The sequence below is a fragment of the Gossypium hirsutum genome, chromosome A08, assembly GCF_007990345.1.
Source record: "Gossypium hirsutum isolate 1008001.06 chromosome A08, Gossypium_hirsutum_v2.1, whole genome shotgun sequence".
In the NCBI taxonomy this organism is placed as follows: domain Eukaryota; kingdom Viridiplantae; phylum Streptophyta; class Magnoliopsida; order Malvales; family Malvaceae; genus Gossypium; species Gossypium hirsutum.
In genome coordinates, this window is record NC_053431.1 from 51,645,996 (window position 1) to 51,664,950 (window position 18,955).

General features: G+C 36.4%; 1 non-coding gene across 1 annotated transcript; it reads left to right on the forward strand.

Moving 5' to 3' along the window:
• Positions 1-3,424: 3,424 nt before the first annotated feature.
• Positions 3,425-3,531, forward strand: LOC121205258 (small nucleolar RNA R71). Its single transcript, XR_005900343.1, has one exon. It is a non-coding gene; the product is annotated as a small nucleolar RNA R71 (small nucleolar RNA).
• Positions 3,532-18,955: the final 15,424 nt, after the last annotated feature.

An 18,955-nucleotide genomic window follows, 5' to 3' on the forward strand; every position in this document is an offset into this window, starting at 1 on the left:
GGGCCCTAATCACATCAGCTATCTGAACTTGCTCTACAACAGCCCAGTCGATGTAGCGGCCCGCAATTAAGGGTCAGGCCCGAAGTATTTGGAAAAGCTCTTCTTGGGGCCTTCGAGAGAACTGCAGGAGAGGGTGACGAATTTCTGTGGTTGGACCCGCAAAAGATGATGCTCCCTTCCTCTTCTTTGAGGCAGGTATGGCGGTTTTCTTTCCTCATGAAGATGACATTAAATGCTTATAATATAAAGAATAATAATAATAGGTAAACGAATTCGAAGAAGTAAAAGGAATGAATTTGAACTAACTATTTTAGCCAATACTACTAATATGAAGCAAACTCAACCACAATAACAATGAGAATGAGAATAGAAATGTAATGAGTATGAGGTTCTCCTAACCTCAATTTAACACGTAACGTATGATAACTAACCTAGGAATGCAAATTAAATGATAGACATTGGCATGGTAATAGCATGAGAATAAGCATAGTAATGTCATGGGTATGAGGTGTTCCTAATAACTTGATTTAACACGAAATGTATGATAACTAACCTAAGAATGCAAATTAAATGATAGAAAAATGGAAAATAATTCAAAACATATGAAGATTATGTTGATAATAAGCATTAGAAATAAGTAAAATAAAAGTGAAAGGAGTAAACAAAATCTAAGGGAAAGAGATTGAGCATCAAAAATGAAGTGGGAAGTGGCGCAAGGGTGTGGCAGGGAGGCAGTGTGGAGTTGCAGCAGTGAGGGTTAAGGTTTTTGAATGGGGAAGAAAGTGAATAGTGCAGGGTATTTATAGATTTTGGACCACACGGCCAGGGCACACGACCGTGTTCCCTAATTTCAGCCCGTGTAATTCGCATTTTTCCTATTTGGACGCGTCTGAAATTCGTTCCCACGCTCGTGTACCTCGGGCGTGTGGGTTCATACGATCGTGTTGCACGACCGTGTTTAGCTTCGTTCGCTTCTCCCATGCCCGTGTGTGCACGCCCCACGCCCGTGTTAATTTGACAGGTTCAACCACGGGTGTTAGACATGGGCGTGTCGTACGCCCGTGCTAGTTTCTCAGTTTCAACCACGGGTCTTCCACACGGGTATGTCGGACGCCCGTGCTAGTTTCTCAGTTTCAACCACGGGTCTGCCACACGGGCGTGTCGCACGCCCGTGTTGTTTTGGCAGGCTCGAGCACGACCATGTCGCACGGCCATAGTGTTTTACCGTAGCCCGTGTTTGGGGAAATTCTTGCCCTATTTTTACACGGCCATAAGCACGCCCGTGTGCTTGGCCGTGTCTCTTTGGGAAACCTATATTCGAGAGCTCCGTTAGTAAGTTAGATGTTGAAGACTAAATTTTTAAAGAAGTTAATACAGTTAGTGCTGGGGTTGCTTCCCGAGAAGTGCTTATTTATAGTCTAAGCTTGACTTACCTCTCCGTTGAATAATCATGGTGGTTTGAGGAGTTTATGCTCCTCATTCATGTCATCAATCTCATCAAAAAAAGGTTTTAAATGGGTGTTGTTTATCTTAAAAGTGCCGAACTTGGGGTGCCTTACCTCGACCTTACTGAATTGAAAGATACTAAGTACCGTAAGAAGGATTTCTTCATTCGTTGTGATAGTGACAATGTGGGGATCTGCGGCATCTAATAAGACTCTATCTCCAATTTTAAGTTGATTTGGAAAGGTATTGAGCTTGTTCTGTCATAGATTCGGTTTGTCGGGTGTTCTTGGTTTATGCGTCCGCCATTCATCGAGTTCCTCGATTTGTAATCTTCGATCTTCATGAACAAGTCCTCTACTATTGCTTGAGATTAACTCGTGTGCTTCCTTCAAACTCATTTCCTATAAAGTAGGTTGTACCATATTGTCAGTTCTAGGAGAATGGGTTAAACGATCACCTTCAATTCCCGATGTGTTGCCAGAATTGCGAGCTTGAAGGGTGATTGTTTTGTCTCCCACAAGGAGTGTGAGTTCACCTGTGCCAACATCAATAATTGTTTTAGCAGTTGCTAAAAAGGGCCTTCCCAGAATTAAAGGAGTGTTGCTATCCTCCTCTATATCTAGAACAATAAAGTCAACGAGAAAATAAATTTATCGATTTTAACTAGTACATCTTCAATAATACCCCTAGGGAACCTTATAGTTTTATCTGCTAATTGAATGCTCATCCTAGTTTGTTTGGGTTTCCCGAGACCTAATTGCTTAAAAATTTTATAGGGCATGACGTTAATAATAGCCTCTAAATCAGCTAATGCATTATTAACATCTAAACTACCAATTAAGCAAGGAATTGTAAAACTCCTTGGATCTTTTAGTTTGTTCAATAGTCTATTTTGGAGAATAGCTGAGCAAACTGCGTTTAGCTCCACGTGCGACGCCTTGTCCAACTTCTGGTTATTTGCTAAAAGTTCCTTTAAAAATTTCATTGCATTTGGCATATGTGATAGGGCTTTAATAAATAGTAAGTTAATATGTAATTTTTTTAAGAGTTTAAGGAATTTACCAAATTGTTCATCTGAGCGGTCATTCCTTGTCGCGTTGGAGTATGGCACACGAGGTTTATTTTCGACATTCACCATTTTGTTTTTATTGTTATCTACCTCACCTTGACCTTTGCTTACCATAGTTTCTTGCCTCGGTTCTGGTTCAGGCTCAACAACTCCTACTTCATCTTGAATATTAATTGCGTTGAGCTGTTCCCTTGGATTGGGTTCAGTATTACTTGGCAAGCTACCTTGTGGTCATTCGGAAATTAGTTTGGAAAGCTGGCCTATCTGAGTTTCGAGCCCTTGGATTGACGCTTGTTGATTTTTAAGTGCTGTCTCAGTGTTTTGGAAACGAGTTTTTGACACTGAAATAAACTTTGAGAGCATCTCTTCAAGGTTCGGTTTCTTTTCCTATTGGTAAGGTGGTTGTTGGTAGCTTGGAGGTGGTTGCGGTCTTTGATTTCCTTGACTGCTCCACAAGAAATTGGGGTGGTTCCTCTAACTTGCATTGTAAGTGTTACTATATGAATTGTTTTGAGGTCAAGGATTATTACCTATGTAGTTTAATTGCTCGTTATCCATGTTGTGGCCATAAGGTTGGTATTCCAAATGGCTTGTTCCACCTTCACTTGCTTCGCACTGCATCACTGGGTGAACCTGTGAAAAACTCAGAAAACCATCAATCTTTCTATTTAAGAGTTCTACATGATTAGAGAGCATGGTGATTGAATCAATGTTATAAACGCCAGCTGTGTTCGTTGGCTTTGTCTTCATGACTTGCCACTAATAGTTATTCAGTGACATCTCCTCTATAAACTCATAGGCATCTTCAGGTGTTTTATTATTGATGGTTCCCCCAGCAGCTGCGTCAACCATTTGTGAGTCGAAGGATTCAGGCTATTATGAAATGTTTGAACCTATAGCCAAAGCGGTAACCCATGGTGAGGGAACCTTCTCAAAAGGTCCTTGTATCTCTCCCATGCATCGTAGAGTGTTTCTAAATCCATCTACACAAAAGAAGAGATATCATTACGTAATTTAGCCATTTTAGCAAGCGGAAAATATTTTAGTAAAACTTTTTCGGTCATTTGTTCCCAAGTAGTACTTGACCCTCGTGGTAACAAGTTCAACCACTATTTAGCTTTGTTCCTTAATGAAAAAGGGAATAACCGAAGACGAATGGCATCATCAGAGACACCATTAATTTTAAATATATCGCATAGTTCTAAGAAGTTGGCTAAATGAGTATTGGGATCCTTATCATGCAAACAATCAAACTGAACAAATTGCTGTATCATTTGAATAGTGTTAGGTTTTAATTCAAAAGTATTTGTAGCTACAGTAGGTCTAACTATGCTCAATTCAGTTCCTGTTAAAAAATGTTTAGCATAATCATACATAGTGCATGGAGCAGGATTTTGATTAACCGCAATTGCAGGAGGTAGCTGATTGCCTTGGTTTTCAGCCATCTCTTCGGTTGGGGGTTGAGTATCGTCTTCTTGCTCATTCTCTGTGTATCTTAAGCTTCGCCTTATTTCTCTTTGATTTCTATGAACTGTACAATCGATTTCTTCGTCAAAAAGTAATGGTCTTGACGGATTTCTTCTATGTCATAAACTATAAAAAACCCGCCAAGAAAAGGAAAAAATAAATTAATAAATAATAATAATAAATTAAAGTACACGAAAAATAAATGGCTAAAGTAATAAAAATTGAGTGTTCCTAATATTTCAGTTCCCCGGCAATGGCACCAAAAACTTGATCACATGACTTCGTGATAGGTTTTAAATATTTATAATTACTCATTCTTGAACTAACTATTATCGCGAAGTAGACAAGTGTACCTATCCAATAGTAGTATAGTTTTAGCAAGACCGGATTGTCAAACCCAAAGGAACTAGAAGTACTAGTAATGACTATCTTTTTATTATCTAGCCTAAGAATAAAGAGGTTTTTGTTTTAACTAACTAATTATCTAAACTAAGAACGCATAGAGAATGGAATTGGGGAATTGCTTTTGGAAAAATCGATTGAATGAAGACAATACCTAAGGAAAAATCCACTTAGACTGTACTTGTTATTTTGGCTCCGAATCGGACGATTTATTCATTTAACTTGTTCCGTAGAAATCCCTAAGTTTTATTATTATCCCTATTCAAGACTAATAACATGTAATCCCAAGATTGAATAACCAAGACTTTTCTCTAATTAACACTCTAGGGTTGCATTAACTCGATCTATGGATCCCCTTATTAGGTTTCATCCTAATCCGGCAAAATCTTGTCACCCTATGTCTAGGGGCCCAATCAACTCCGCTTAATTATGACAAATGTACTCTTAAACAGGGTCTATTCCTCCTCTGAATAAGAGCTTATCTTGAATCGATATCCTAGGATATCAAAACAAGAATTAAGAACACATAATTAAGAACAAGTCAAATATTTATCATACAATTCAGAAAATAATAACAAGATTCGTCTTAGGTTTCATTCCCCTTAGGTATTTAGGGGATTTAGTTCATAACTAAATAAGAAAACATCTCAAAATAATAAATAATACAAAACATAAAGAAAACCCAAAACTCCTGAAGGGGAATTGAGGAGAGATCTTCAGTCTTGATGATGAATCCGGCTTCTGAGATGAATCATTCAGCTTTCTTGGAGTAATTGCTTACCTCCTACTCTGTCCTCCCCTTTTCTTCCTTCTCTAATGTGTATTTATAGGCTTTGGAATGCCTAAAAGCCCTCAAAATTAGCCTTTTCCGAATTGGACTCAACTTGGACTCGGCAAGGACATGCCCGTTTAACACACCCGTGTGCGATTACTTTGGGCCGTGCTCAAGCCTTCCAAATTGACACGGCCGTGTGGTCTGCCCGTGTGAGGAGGTCTTGGCCGTGTTGATTTTGTACTTTGGCCCATTTTCTCTGTTTTTGGCCCATTTCTCGTTCTTTTCTCTCTTCTATGCTCCCCTAAGTGTAAAACATGAAATTAAAGCATTAGGAGCATCGAATTCACCAATTCTAATGGAAAATCATCCATAAAATGTGTTAAACATGGGGTAAAAATATGTATAAATTACGGTTTATCAAGGAGAAAAGTGAGGAGATGAGAATGGAGAAGTGATGGAGCAGAATAGAAAATTGGGCATGGAGAATTCGGCTATAAGGCTTATAATTAGCGGCCGAATGCTAGGGTATGAAGCTAATGCCGAATTTCCTTCACCCTGTTACCAGAAACTCTTTTCTCTAAAAGCCGAAAACCCTCTGCCTTTCTTTTCTTTTTCTTCTTCCTTGTGCCGAATTCTATTCTTCCTCTACCTCATTGCTGACTTTTCTTTCTTTTTCATTGGAGCTGAATAACCCTCTTTTGCCATACAAAATCGTAAAGGGCCGAACCTCTTTGGCCGAATACCCTTGGTGCAATCACTACTCCTTCTACTTCAGTCAAATCTAGTGTAAGTATTGTTCTTCCAACCGGTTTCTTTGTTAAGTATCGAATATTGTCCCTCACTCTTTCTAATCAACTGTGCTAGGGAATTAGTATCGGATCTTGGATCTTAGCTTATTGCGGAATTGCTCCTTAGGTGTTCTATCTCTCTCTCTCATCGACTAAGGTGGCTGAAAGTTTATAGTTAAGGTAAGGGGACTTGTGTTGGATACAAGTCATCTCTTATTCCGGTTAAATAGTTAAGATTAATACAGATTTAAGGAGTACGTGAGCAAGGAAAAGCTATTAGGGATTTGTGTTCAAGGTAAGGTTAAGGTGAGGTTTCGGTTTTTAGTAAAATATGTATTAAACGTACGATTTATTGAAGGGTGATAACGATTGTAGGTTTAGGGCTAAGGAGATTGCATCACGGTTGCTTACCAGGTGTGTACATACACTACACACACACACACAATGAATCGACAAAAGCCGAAATGCCGAAAAGTCGAAAGTTAGGCTACGGTAGTCATACGAGTGCACGAACACTCGTGAAGAGGAAATCGATAGGTTTCCTAAGGCCCACGGGCGATTTCGTGGACTTGGGTTGAGAATTGGCCAAATGGGCTAGAATGGGCTAAATGGGCTTGATGATCTGTTGGGCCCATAATAGGAAAAGATTGAAAAATGATGCTATGTGTTAGAAAATTTGTATGTGAGCATGAATATAATATGATTTGGGCCTAATGGGCCATATGAATGAGAATTGGGCCTAGTGGGCCATAAGAATATGAACTGGGCTAGTGGGCCATTTGAATAAGATTGGGCCTAGTTGGCCATATGCATGTATGTAGGGGTATTGGGCCTGGTATATGATGACTACATAAAAATTAATTAATTAATTGAGACCGTGGACAAGTCATAGGGTTAAGGTGTGACAACGGGTATATGCATGTCTAGGATTGGATCTAGGGAGAGCTTGGTACTTAAGCGGTCTTAATGACCCACCTCCTCTTCTCTGGAATCCTACTTGGTGCATTGTATTCGTTCATCTTAGCTCGCGAGACTTGTTCATGGTCCAAGGTAAGTGAAAATCGTAATAAGGGAAAATTACTGAAATGCCCCTAAGGGCGAAAATGACCAAAATGCCCCTAGGTGTTGAATGTAAGTTTTGTGAACGTGACATGCATACATATGATGTTCTGCTTAGGTTTCATATGGGGTGGGAACTATGGACCGGAGAAAGTACATGAGGATCGCATGGTTGCCTGACAATCGTGGATCCACCGACGACTTTTAAAGCCTAATATGTAAATGAAGGTAGTTCCGCAACTGGGCTACCATTGGTGTGTGGGCTGGATGGGTCGACATTTATATCCTCACATGGTGTGATGGGGGACGAAGCTGGTGTGTAGCGGATGGATAACTTGGATGAGATTGCATTGCATGTTTGATTTTTTTTGAATGCTTGATTTTCTTCGAGGGTTGTACACATTGAGTTTGCGAAAACTCACCCCCTCTTTTATTTTATTTTCAGGTGATGCTCAGTAGACGGTTCGATGTATGGAGGGACTCTGGGTGGCCAGCTAGCAAGACAAATTTGGACTTTTTTTTAAGCTTATAAGTTTTATTTTATTACGCATGCTTCAGACCAGATTGTAATAAGGTTTTCAATATGCTATTAATACTTGAATTATTGTTATTTTTATTGTAATTACGAAAAGTTGAACATGGGTTCCTAAATTATAGTATGTTTTCTATGTTTACTCAACTTAATTTTTAAATGATAAGTTTTCTTAAATCAAATGTTTTAAACAAGGCTTTCGAAACTGAAAGGTGTGTTTATTTTTAAGTTAATTAAGGTTTTCTTTATTTAAGAAGGGTTTTCAATGAAAGCACGGTTTTTGGTAAAACACTTCAATGTAACACGTCAGATTCGGCCATAACGTCTGGGCCAAGTTTGGGGTGTTACTTTTAGTGATATCAGAGCCAGGTTACAAAACTCGGGCTGTGAATCGGGCCTTATTACTTGGTTTCTTTTTGTGTTTTTTTTAAAAACTATTTTAATTCAATCACAATGTTTTGGAAAAAGGGAAGTCTTGCTGAGCAGCACACCGAGTCTTCGACGTTGAACCAAGTAAGTTTTCTGTTATTAAGCTTGTTTGAATTATTATACAGTAGATAGTTAGAGGGCTACTTTAGATGATTTTGTTAGAGTGGAACTAAAGCCCGTAGGATCTTGGAACTGTATAGGATTTCGAAAACAATCTTCTCTTTAATTACTTTCATAAGACATCGGTGTAATTATGAAACTAACTAAGACTTCATAAAATTTTTAATTCAAAAAACTCGCAAATAAACGATGAGTGCTAGAAGAGGTGTGAGAGGCCGTGGCCGAGGCCGCGGAGGTGTTAAGGCTGAATCGTCGGCATCGGGCCATATTCCTGATGTTGGAGTAGAAGAGGCTCTGGCCTCACCTGTGATATGATTGGGCCGCGGGAGAAGATGCATTGTCGCAGGCAATACTGAGAATTTTGGAAAGGGTCGTTGGGCCCAATAATGGCAGTGGAAATCGGGGGTCCATTCCGGAGCGACTTCGATCGAAGGGGGCTGAGATCTTTAAGGGCGTGATAACATCTGGAGATGATGCTTCTTCACGAGCGCGAACAGAGTAGGCTCTGGTAGGTGCTCTAGCCTTACTATAGAATGACTCATTGTACCACGATTATCGTTTGCATTTCCCGTATATCTTCGCAGCCTCCCTCAAATAGCTGTGTTGCTCGATCTTACATTCTGAGATTTATCTTTTTCATTTAGCTTAGGAAAATCTCTGATAAAATGATCTTGTGAACCACAACTGTAACAAGCTCCATTATTAGCTTTCACCTAGCATTCTCCAAAATGCTGTCTTCCACAATGTTGACACTCGGGTTTAACATCTTTCACATTGCCAACACTAGATACCGATGTAGCTTGAGCTCTAGGGCTAGTGAATTTCTTTCCACGATCACTATTAGAATATCCCACTGAAGCTGCCGATCAGCTAAAATAGTCTCTGGATTTCTTCGACGAGGAATGATAAGGTTTACTCATCGATCTCTTTTTTGTATCCCTGGCTTCTGATTCAGCTTTCTTCTTTTCTGGACTAAAATTTTCGGCTTTGCAAGCCCGTTCAACTAACAAAACAAATTCTTTTAAATCTAAAATCCCAACTAGAATTTTAATATCTTCATTCAGCCCATCAACAAACCACTTGCACATAATTTCTTCAGTAGATACATACTCACGAGCGTACTTGCTCAACCGTACAAATTCCCTTTCGTACTCAGTTACAATCATATGGCCTTGTTTCAATTCTAAAAACTCTTTATGCTTTTGATCTAGAAATCGTTGACTGATATATTTCTTTCAGAATTCAGTTTGAAAGAATTCCCAAGCAACTCTCTCCCGCGGCACTACCGAGACTAATGTATTCTACCACTGATATGTGGTATCTTTCAAAAGGGATATAGCACACTTCAAACATTCGGCTGGCGTGCAAAAAAGTTCATCAAACACTCAGATCGTATTTTCAAGCCAAAATTCGGCTCTTTCAGGGTCATCATCAACATTTCCTCTGAACTCTTCAGCCCTATGTTTGCGAATCTTGTCAACTGGAGGCTTATTCAATCTTAAAAGCTCGACTCCTTGAGGAGCTACAGGGACGGGTTAGGGATTAGAAGGGTGTGGAGGTTGTTAAGTATCCGGGTTCGTACGAATGTATTGAGTGAACCACTTATTTATCATTTGGAAGAAGGCTTCTTTAGCCTCTCCTACTTGGCTATTCGTCACGGGTTTATAATCGGACGGCGCTGTCCCTTGCACAGGAGCAGGCACGTTTACTCTCAACCTCATCAGCTATAGCTTGATTGGAATCCAATACTTTACGAAAACACAGTTTAAAACGTCAAGAGTCATCATACTATCACAGTTTATATATGGTATGTATAACTAGACTCTCACACCCGCTACGTTAGTCTTAGAATCGACTAAACTATAACTCTGATACCAATAAATGCAACACTCCTAACCCGTGTCCATTGTTGGAACAAAGCTTACATTTATCAACCACAAACATTCATTCTCATATATCAATTCAAAACAATCACATTGTCCCTTACAAGGGCTTAAGAGGCCTTAAGCATGCTTTAGAAGTGATTCGAGACTAAACCGATAACATATGAAAATTTTAGAAAACTTAGAAATTCTTCATCATATAAGGGTCACACAACCGTGTGAACAGGCCGTGTGCCTCACACGGCTAGTAGACACGCCTGTGTCTTAGGCTATGTGGAAACATGGCATACATACTGACTTGCATCACACGGCCAAGGACACGCTCGTGTGCCAGGCCGTGTGAAAACTAGAGGGTATACTGACTTGGGTCACACGGCCAACCACAAGCACGTTTTTCTAGCTCGTGTGCCTTTCAAAATGGCTACACACGCTCATGTGCTATGCCGTGTGCCATTTAGGGGGTATATTAACTTATACTACATGGCCAGTCATACGCCCGTGTGTGAGACCGTGTGGAGCATACTGACTTCAATTCAATTTCAACACTAGGGAACACATGGCTGTGTAACCTAATCGTATATCACACACGACTGAGACACACGCCCGTGTCTCTATCCGTGTGGACAAAAATAGGCCATTTACAAAGCCAATTTGCCACCCTTTAAGCACATACCTATTCTAACTGAAATAGCACCATTTCAAGACACAATTTTTGCATCCAAAAGTGATCAACCAATACTCAATCATATCATATCCATTTCAACCAATTTCTATACTCATTTCCTTACCATTCATCTATTCAAATAACTATCAACTTAACTTGTCTCATTAAACATAATTCACATGTATAATTCATTTAACAAAACTAATCCAAATATACATAGTCAATTCAATCCCATTCATTCAATATAGGTTGATTACCAAACATTAAAAATAGAACCATTTGCACCATCATGAGCATCATCAAGTACATCATTTTATGCCAACTTGAATGGTCAAAATACACATCCATCAAGCATACCAAAATGACACAAGCCTATACATGCCATATACCATATATACTTAACTTCAAAAGTACCCAAAATAGATGTTCAATAGTGTGATGATGTTCCTGACAACTCCCAGATTCGTGCTAGCTTTAATCACTATAAGACATGAAAAAAATAAACAAGGTAAGCTTTTTAGCTTAGTAAGCTCGTATGATGTAAACTTAACTAATAAAATTAGCATTCATTAATTTAAACATAATACATGAAATTCAAGATTTCTAACAAACCTTTCACATGCTTATTCATAAGCTTATATACAAACTTTGTAACTTCTTCGATTTTAAACTCATAACATACATGGACATACCTGTACCGATCCATGACAAGTTCATACATACACGAAATGCCATTGCATACTCAATGTCTCGCACACTAAGTGCCATACATAGCCGAAGCTATCTCAGATTGCACACTAAGTGCCAAATTTAGCCGAAGCTATACCGAACAACATACTAAGTGCTATATTTAGCCAATATGTCATCAAACATAACAATAGTCACATATATACAATTTATATGATATCAAAGCATTAAAAACATAAATATAACAATGCTTATTACATACGAACTTACCTCGGATGCTAAAAAAGCAAATTGAAATGATTAGTCCATAACTTTATCTTTTCCCCAATCCAAGTCCGTATTCCGCTTTTCTTGATCTAATTATATACAAAATTAACTTATTCAATATATATTCATTCAATTTAGTCCATAATACACTTTAAAACACATTTACACTTTTGCTCCACAAATTTCACATTTTTCACAAATTAGTCATTATTTCATAAAATCACAAATTAATGAAATTCAAGACTAACCCATGCTAGCCGAATTACCATAGTGCCCCTAGCAGCCCATAATTTTCATTTATTCACACTTTTAACCACTATCTTTCACATTTTCTCAATTTAGCCCCTAATATGCATTTTCATCAAAAATCACTTTACAAAACATAAAAATCTATATCCAAGCTTTCATAATTCAACATTAAACATCAAAGAACTCATGGATTCAACAATGGAAGCTCTCAAAATCTTTAACAAATTCAAAATTAAGCGTACGACCTAGCTAGATTGAGCTGCAATGATTACAAAAACATAAAAATAATCAAAAATTTATCTAAAACCATACCTTAATCAAGCTAGGAGAGTGTTGAACCTTTGAAACCATATAATGGTGTTTTTATCTCTTAATTTTGGTTGAGAAAGAAGATGAACACCAAATTTTATCTTTCGTTTTATTTAATTATAACTTAATAACTAATTTACCTTATTAACCTTAGTAATAAACATATAAAATCTCATAATGGATGCCCATTAATGTCCATCAACATTTAAAATGGTCAAATTACCATTTAAGTCCATCATATTTAAAAGCCAAGGCCAATTGACACCTTTAACTAATAGAACTCCACTTTTACACTTTACGTGATTTAGTCCTTTTTACCGAATTAAGCATTCAAACAGTAAAATTTCTTTAGGAATCTTTCACACAATAATTCTATCATGCTGTAGACTTTAATAAAATAATAAAATAAATATTTTGACCTCAAATTTTTGGTTCTAAAACCACTCTTCTGATTTAACTCAAAACAGGCTATTACACCTCTTGTTCCCAAGGAGCCTCTTCTATACCGTGTCATTGCCAAAGAACTTTTAATAATGCTACCTTTTTATTTCTTAACTCTTTTGTTTCCCAAGCTAAGATTTTGATTGGTTCTTCACTATATGTCATATTGGGCTGAATCTCTACCTTTGTCGGAGAAATAACATGTGAAGGATTGGATTGATGCCGCCGTAACATAGACACATGAAAAATATTATGAATTCGATCAAGTTCTGGTGGTAAAGCTAACCGGTATGCAACTGGTCCAATTCTTTCTATAATCTCATATGGTCCAATGAACCGTGGACTCAGTTTTCCTTTGCGAACAAACCGGAGAACTTTCTTCCAAGGCGATACTTTCAAGAATACTTTGTCACTGACTTGAAATTCTATTTCTTTTTGTTTCAGATCAACATAAGACTTTTGACGATCAGAAGCTGCTTTCTGTGTAACTTTTACTCACTAAGTTTTGTCCAATACAATGGAGTTCTACATTTGTGCCCATAAAAGGCTTTATACCGTGCCATTTTGATGCTAGACTAGTAACTATTATTATAAGCAAATTTAACCAAAGACAAATACTTTTCCCAGTTACCTTCAAACTCAAGTATACAACATCAAAGCATATCTTTTAAGATCTGTATTACCCGTTCAGATTGACCATCTGTCTGGGGATGAAATGCAGTACTAAAGTGGAACTGAGTACCTAGAGCTTCTTGCAATTTGCTTTAGAATCGAGATGTAAACTGAGGGTTTCTATCTAAAATAATGGAGGCAAGCACTCCATGTAATCTGAATATCTCAGAAATGTATAATTCAGCAAATCTATCCAAGGAAAAATCCATACGCACTAGAATAAAGTGTGCAGACTTTGTCAACCGATCAACAATTACCTAAATGACATCTTTCTTCTTTGGAGACAGGGGTAACCAGTAATTCTTTCCCATTTCCATTTCGGTATCGTAACTAGCTGTAATAGTCTAGAAGACAACTGATGTTCAGCTTTTACTTACTGACATATCAAACATTTAGATACAAATTCAAAAATATCTCGTTTCATTCCCGACCACCAGTACATTTTTTTCAGATCATTATACATTTTATTACTACTAAGATGTATAGACATGCTACTGTTATGAGCTTAATTCAAAATCTTCTGTAATAGTTCTGAACCTTTCGGTACACATACTCTGCCTCAATAACAAACAACCATCAGTCCTGATCTGAAATTCTGAGTCAAGAGTCGATTCACTTTGTATTCATTTTGCTTGCAACTTACTATTATTTTTCTGAGGTTCAGAAATCTACTGCAAAAACATAGGTCTATCTTTTAACTCAACTATAATTGAACCATCATCAGATAATGACAATCGAGTATTCATAGCTTGTAAGGAAAACAAGGATTTTTTGCTCAAAGCATCTGCCATCACATTGGCTTTTCCCGGATGATAGTTAATAACAAGATTATAATCTTTCAATAATTCAAGCCATCTGCACTATCTCAAGTTCAAATATTTCTGTGACATCAAATATTTCAGACATTTATGATCAGTGAATATGTGACTTTTTTCACCAAACAAGTAATGTTGCCAGATTTTTAATGCGCACACAATGACTGCCAATTCAAGATCATGTGTCGGGTAGTTCTTTTCATGTGGCTTTAGCTGTCGTGAAGCATAGACTACTACTTTACCTTCTTGCATCAAAACACAACCTAAACCATTTAACGATGCATCACTGTAAATTACGAATTCCTTACTCGATTCAGATTGAACTAACACTAGTGCTTTTGTCAATAAAGCTTTTAATATGTCAAAACTCTACTGACATTTATCAGTCCAGTCAAACTTTACATCTTTCTATAGTAAATGAGTCATCGGAGAAGCTATCATTGAATTTTGTTTTACAAATCTTCAATAGTAACCAGCTAGTCCCAAAAAACTTTAGACTATAGACACATTCTTCGGTGGCTTCTAATTAACAATGGCTGAAATTCTTTTCAGATCTACCTTGACACCTTCAGCAGATACTATATGTAATAGCCCAAAATTGGGTCTAGTTGGAACAGAGGTTTCGGGACCACAAAATCTGAGATATAAATAATTATTTTATGATTATTTTGAGGTCTATGATATGATTGCATGATTGTGTGAAAATTTCGTGAAGAAATTCTATGCATAAAGTGCTTAATTCGAAGTTAGGGACTAAATTGAATAAGTTGCAAAACTTGCATTCTAGAAGTTTCTAGTATGAAATTGATTTGAAATATTAATTAGGAGGTCTTAAATAGAAATTTGACCAATTTCTAAGTTATGGACAAAAATTGGACATGGATGGAATTTTTGGAAAGTTTAGTAGTAAGGGTATTTTGGTCATTTAGGGGTAAAATGAATTAAAATACAAAATTAAAAGCCAATTTGCTCATCTTCTTCACCATGGACGTGTATACCAAGGGAGACTCCATGGCTAGGGTTTTCAAGCTTCCAAGCTCAATTGTAAGTCCGTTCTAACCCCGTTTTTTCAAGTTCTTTACGTTTTTGGAGTCCCGGTAACTTGATTTAGCTTATGCTAGCAATAATTCAACCTAGGGTTCATATTTCGAAAAATACCCATAGGTAAAATTTGTGTATTCTGGTGTTTTATGATACAATATGAGGTTTTAAGTTATGTTAGACAACTTGTGCTACTCGGTTTTAAGTGAAAACGAGCAAAAGGGCTTAATCGGTAAAAATACCTAATAGTCATAAGTATATGTTAGAGTGAGAATTTGATGTTACCATAGAAGGGAAAAGTGATCATCATGTCATAAAACATAAGAATAAGGGATGAAGTTTAATTCCCGAGCCTAGGGGAAAAAGTGTAAATATGTAAAAGTTTAGGGGCAAAATTGTAATTTTTCCAAAGTTTGAGTTAAGGACTGTTTTGAATAGTACATTAATTAAATAAGTAAAATATGATGTTTTAGATCCCGGAAAACGAGATTTGGACCTAGAATGAGAGAAAAATTGAAAATTGGGAAAGTTGGTAAAATGGCCGTTTTAATATCAAGGTAAGCTCATATGTATAATAAGCATTAATTTATGCATGTTTCAATGTAAAATTGATATATTTACTATGATCTCCGTGGTGTTAAAAGTACGTAAGTTGGTATGATAATAATACAACAATAATGCTGTAATTTATATTTGAAAGTTAAATTTAGTGAATTAATTGAATTATGTTAAATTAAATGATTATGGTGCCAAGTTTATGAATTGATTTAAAAATATGTCTATGGTACATGAAGTGCATTGAATTATCATACATAAATGTGATTTCTATGATTATGGATATTATGGGAAATTGTAAGTTCATATGATTTTTAATAAGACAATGTGTAATTTAATGTTATTGCGTTGATATTAAATGAGATGTAAGTTTATATGTAAGTAATACATCACTATTACTTGTATTATGATATTTTATAAAAATATTGGAAATATGTTTGTGGATAATTACTTGATTGGTGAAATTGTTGGGAAAGAGAGAGAAATCCCGGTTGAACCTTCGGAAAGATTGGATGATACAGATGATATGTAGCTAGGTCACATGTATAGTGCTGAGTGCAAATCATGTGTACAAGAGAGCTACAAGACATTATGATGTAGCTAGGTTGCATGGGTGATCCTATGTGTACACCATGTAGACAAGAGAGCTATGGGATATATGTAGCTAGGTCGCATGCGTGGTTCCAAGTGAAGGACACCATGTAGACAAGAGAGCTACGAGATAAACTGGCTAGGTCAAATGGGTGGTACTAATTGTTCACCATGTGTACAAGAGAGCCGAACGATATGATGGGTGGAGCTATGTGCTGAAACCACCAAGTATCGAGGATTGACCCGAAGTGTTCAACGGGAGACTCTTTATGTATTGCTTTGTGAGTTTTGTGATGAATAAGTGCAGGAACTTGGTTATGTGAATGATGTGTTCATTAAGTGACCAGGATGTGGTAAGGTTATAAACAAGTAAGTTATACATGAGGATGATTTTATGGTGACCTTGTGATCATGGGCCTATACTTTTGATGTATGAAATGTGGTGAAAATGATTTGTGATATGTATGTTAAAATGAGGTTAATACAAAGAAAGTGTGAAAGAGTTAATTAGCAATAAAACTGTTTTGGACAGTAGCAGTGACGTGATTTTGAAAAATCACAAAAAATAGTATAAATTGAATAAGAGACTGAATGAGATATCATATTGAAGCTTATGAGTCTATTTTCATATAAAAGAAACATACAAAGCAAACGAGTTCTATATTTTGAGATATTTATGTTTTTGTGAGACTGATTCAGAATGATTACGTGATCCCCTGTTCTGACTTTGGAAAATCACAAAAATTTGGAGAAAAATAATTAGAGTCTCAAAATTATATTTTTAAAATACATAATGAGTCTATTTTCAAGATAAATCAACAAGAACATTATCCAAGTTCTGTACTGTGAGATAATTATTTTTTAGTGAAGAGAGGTCAGAACTGTCAGAAAGTGAAACAGGGGAAATTTTAATGAATAAACTGTACTAATTGGCTAAACCAAAAATTATGAAAATTTTATGGTGGAAAGATATGTGAGTCTAGTTTCAGAGGAAATTTACGGATCTTAATTTGGAGCTCTGTAGCTCGAATTATAAATAATTAAGTGACTATGACTCGTGTGGATAGTTTGATGTGAACATTTATTAGTAAATTGTGAAATCGTACTTACAAGAATGCTATCTACATTAAGGATGTGGAATGGAGAGGAGGAGGAAGAAAATAAATATATGTGGAATACATGGAAACTATGGTATATGAAATATTGATATAATGAAATAAATGATATGTGTTTATAAGAAAACAAAAAGAGAATGTTATGTATCATGACATGTATATATATATATGACTAGTCTCAATGTAATGTTTGTTGGGTATGGAATTGAATTGAAGTGTTTCAGGCAAACATGTTATTCTGCGCATCTGAATCGTGGTATTTTATAAAGATATGATCTAGCTTTAAATATGAATGCTTGATGATTAAGCTGAAGATATTTGGTAAGATGATAATCTTGGTATAAATGTATAAGTGGTACTATAATAAATAAGGTAAAATGAGTATGAGAGACACATGTATGATGACATACAAATGCTATGTTTGTGGTTTAATTGAGGATGTTTAATCATTAAATGAATACCATGTTATATGCTTTTGATTTTGTATTTTAATTCATTTTACCCCTAAATGACCAAAATACCCTTACTACTAAACTTTCCAAAAATTTCATCCATGTCCAATTTTTTTCCATAACTTAGAAATTGGTCAAATTGCTATTTAAGACCTCCTAATTAATATTTCAAATCAATTTCATACTAGAAACTTCTAGAATGCAAGTTTTGCAACTTATTCAATTTAGTCCCTAACTTCGAATTAAGCACTTTATGCATAGAATTTCTTCACGAAAATTTCACACAATCATGCAATCATATCATTGTAACACCCCGTACCCGAGACCGTTGCCGGAGTCGAACGTGAGGTGTTAACAGACTTAATTACTTTGTTTTCACAGTCCATTTAAAAAAAAAATTCTAGACAGGCTGGCTAACCGCGTCACTGTCGCCTTAAAAGTCATATCTCGAGTTCCAAAACTCGAAAACTGATTTTGTAAATTTTCCCTGAAATTAGACTCATATATCAATCTGTGGATTTATTTCTAGAATTTTTGGTCGGGCCAATTGGTACAGTTTATTAGTTAAAGTCTCCCCTGATTCTGGGTTCGACTACTCTGACCTTCACGTATTACGACTTGGATATCTCCCTGTACAGAGCTTCAATACTCATGCCGTTTGTTTCTAATGAAACTAGACTCAAAGGGGAATCTATACATATAAGGCATGACTTATAATTGTCTCTGGATAATTTATGGTAAATTTTCAAAGTCGAAACAGGAGATCCAGAAACCGTTCTGGCCCTGTTTCACGAGAACTTTAATATCTCTTAATATAATGTTCATATGATCGTTTCGTTACTTTCATATGAAAATATATTCGTCAAGGTTCGATTACATAATTTATTCACTATTTAATTCCATTTCTAAAAATTTTAGTGATTTTTCAAATCCACACCACTGCTGCTGTCAGCATCTGTTTTCAAGGTAAACTTTACCTATTTCGTGGTTACCATGGACCAACTAGAGTTTTGTCATACATAGGTCCACATATGATCATATTTAGCCATTCCAATGGCTGATCATTTGCCCAACACTTCCATTCCAGTCCATAGTCACATCATGAAACCATATATATATACATAAAC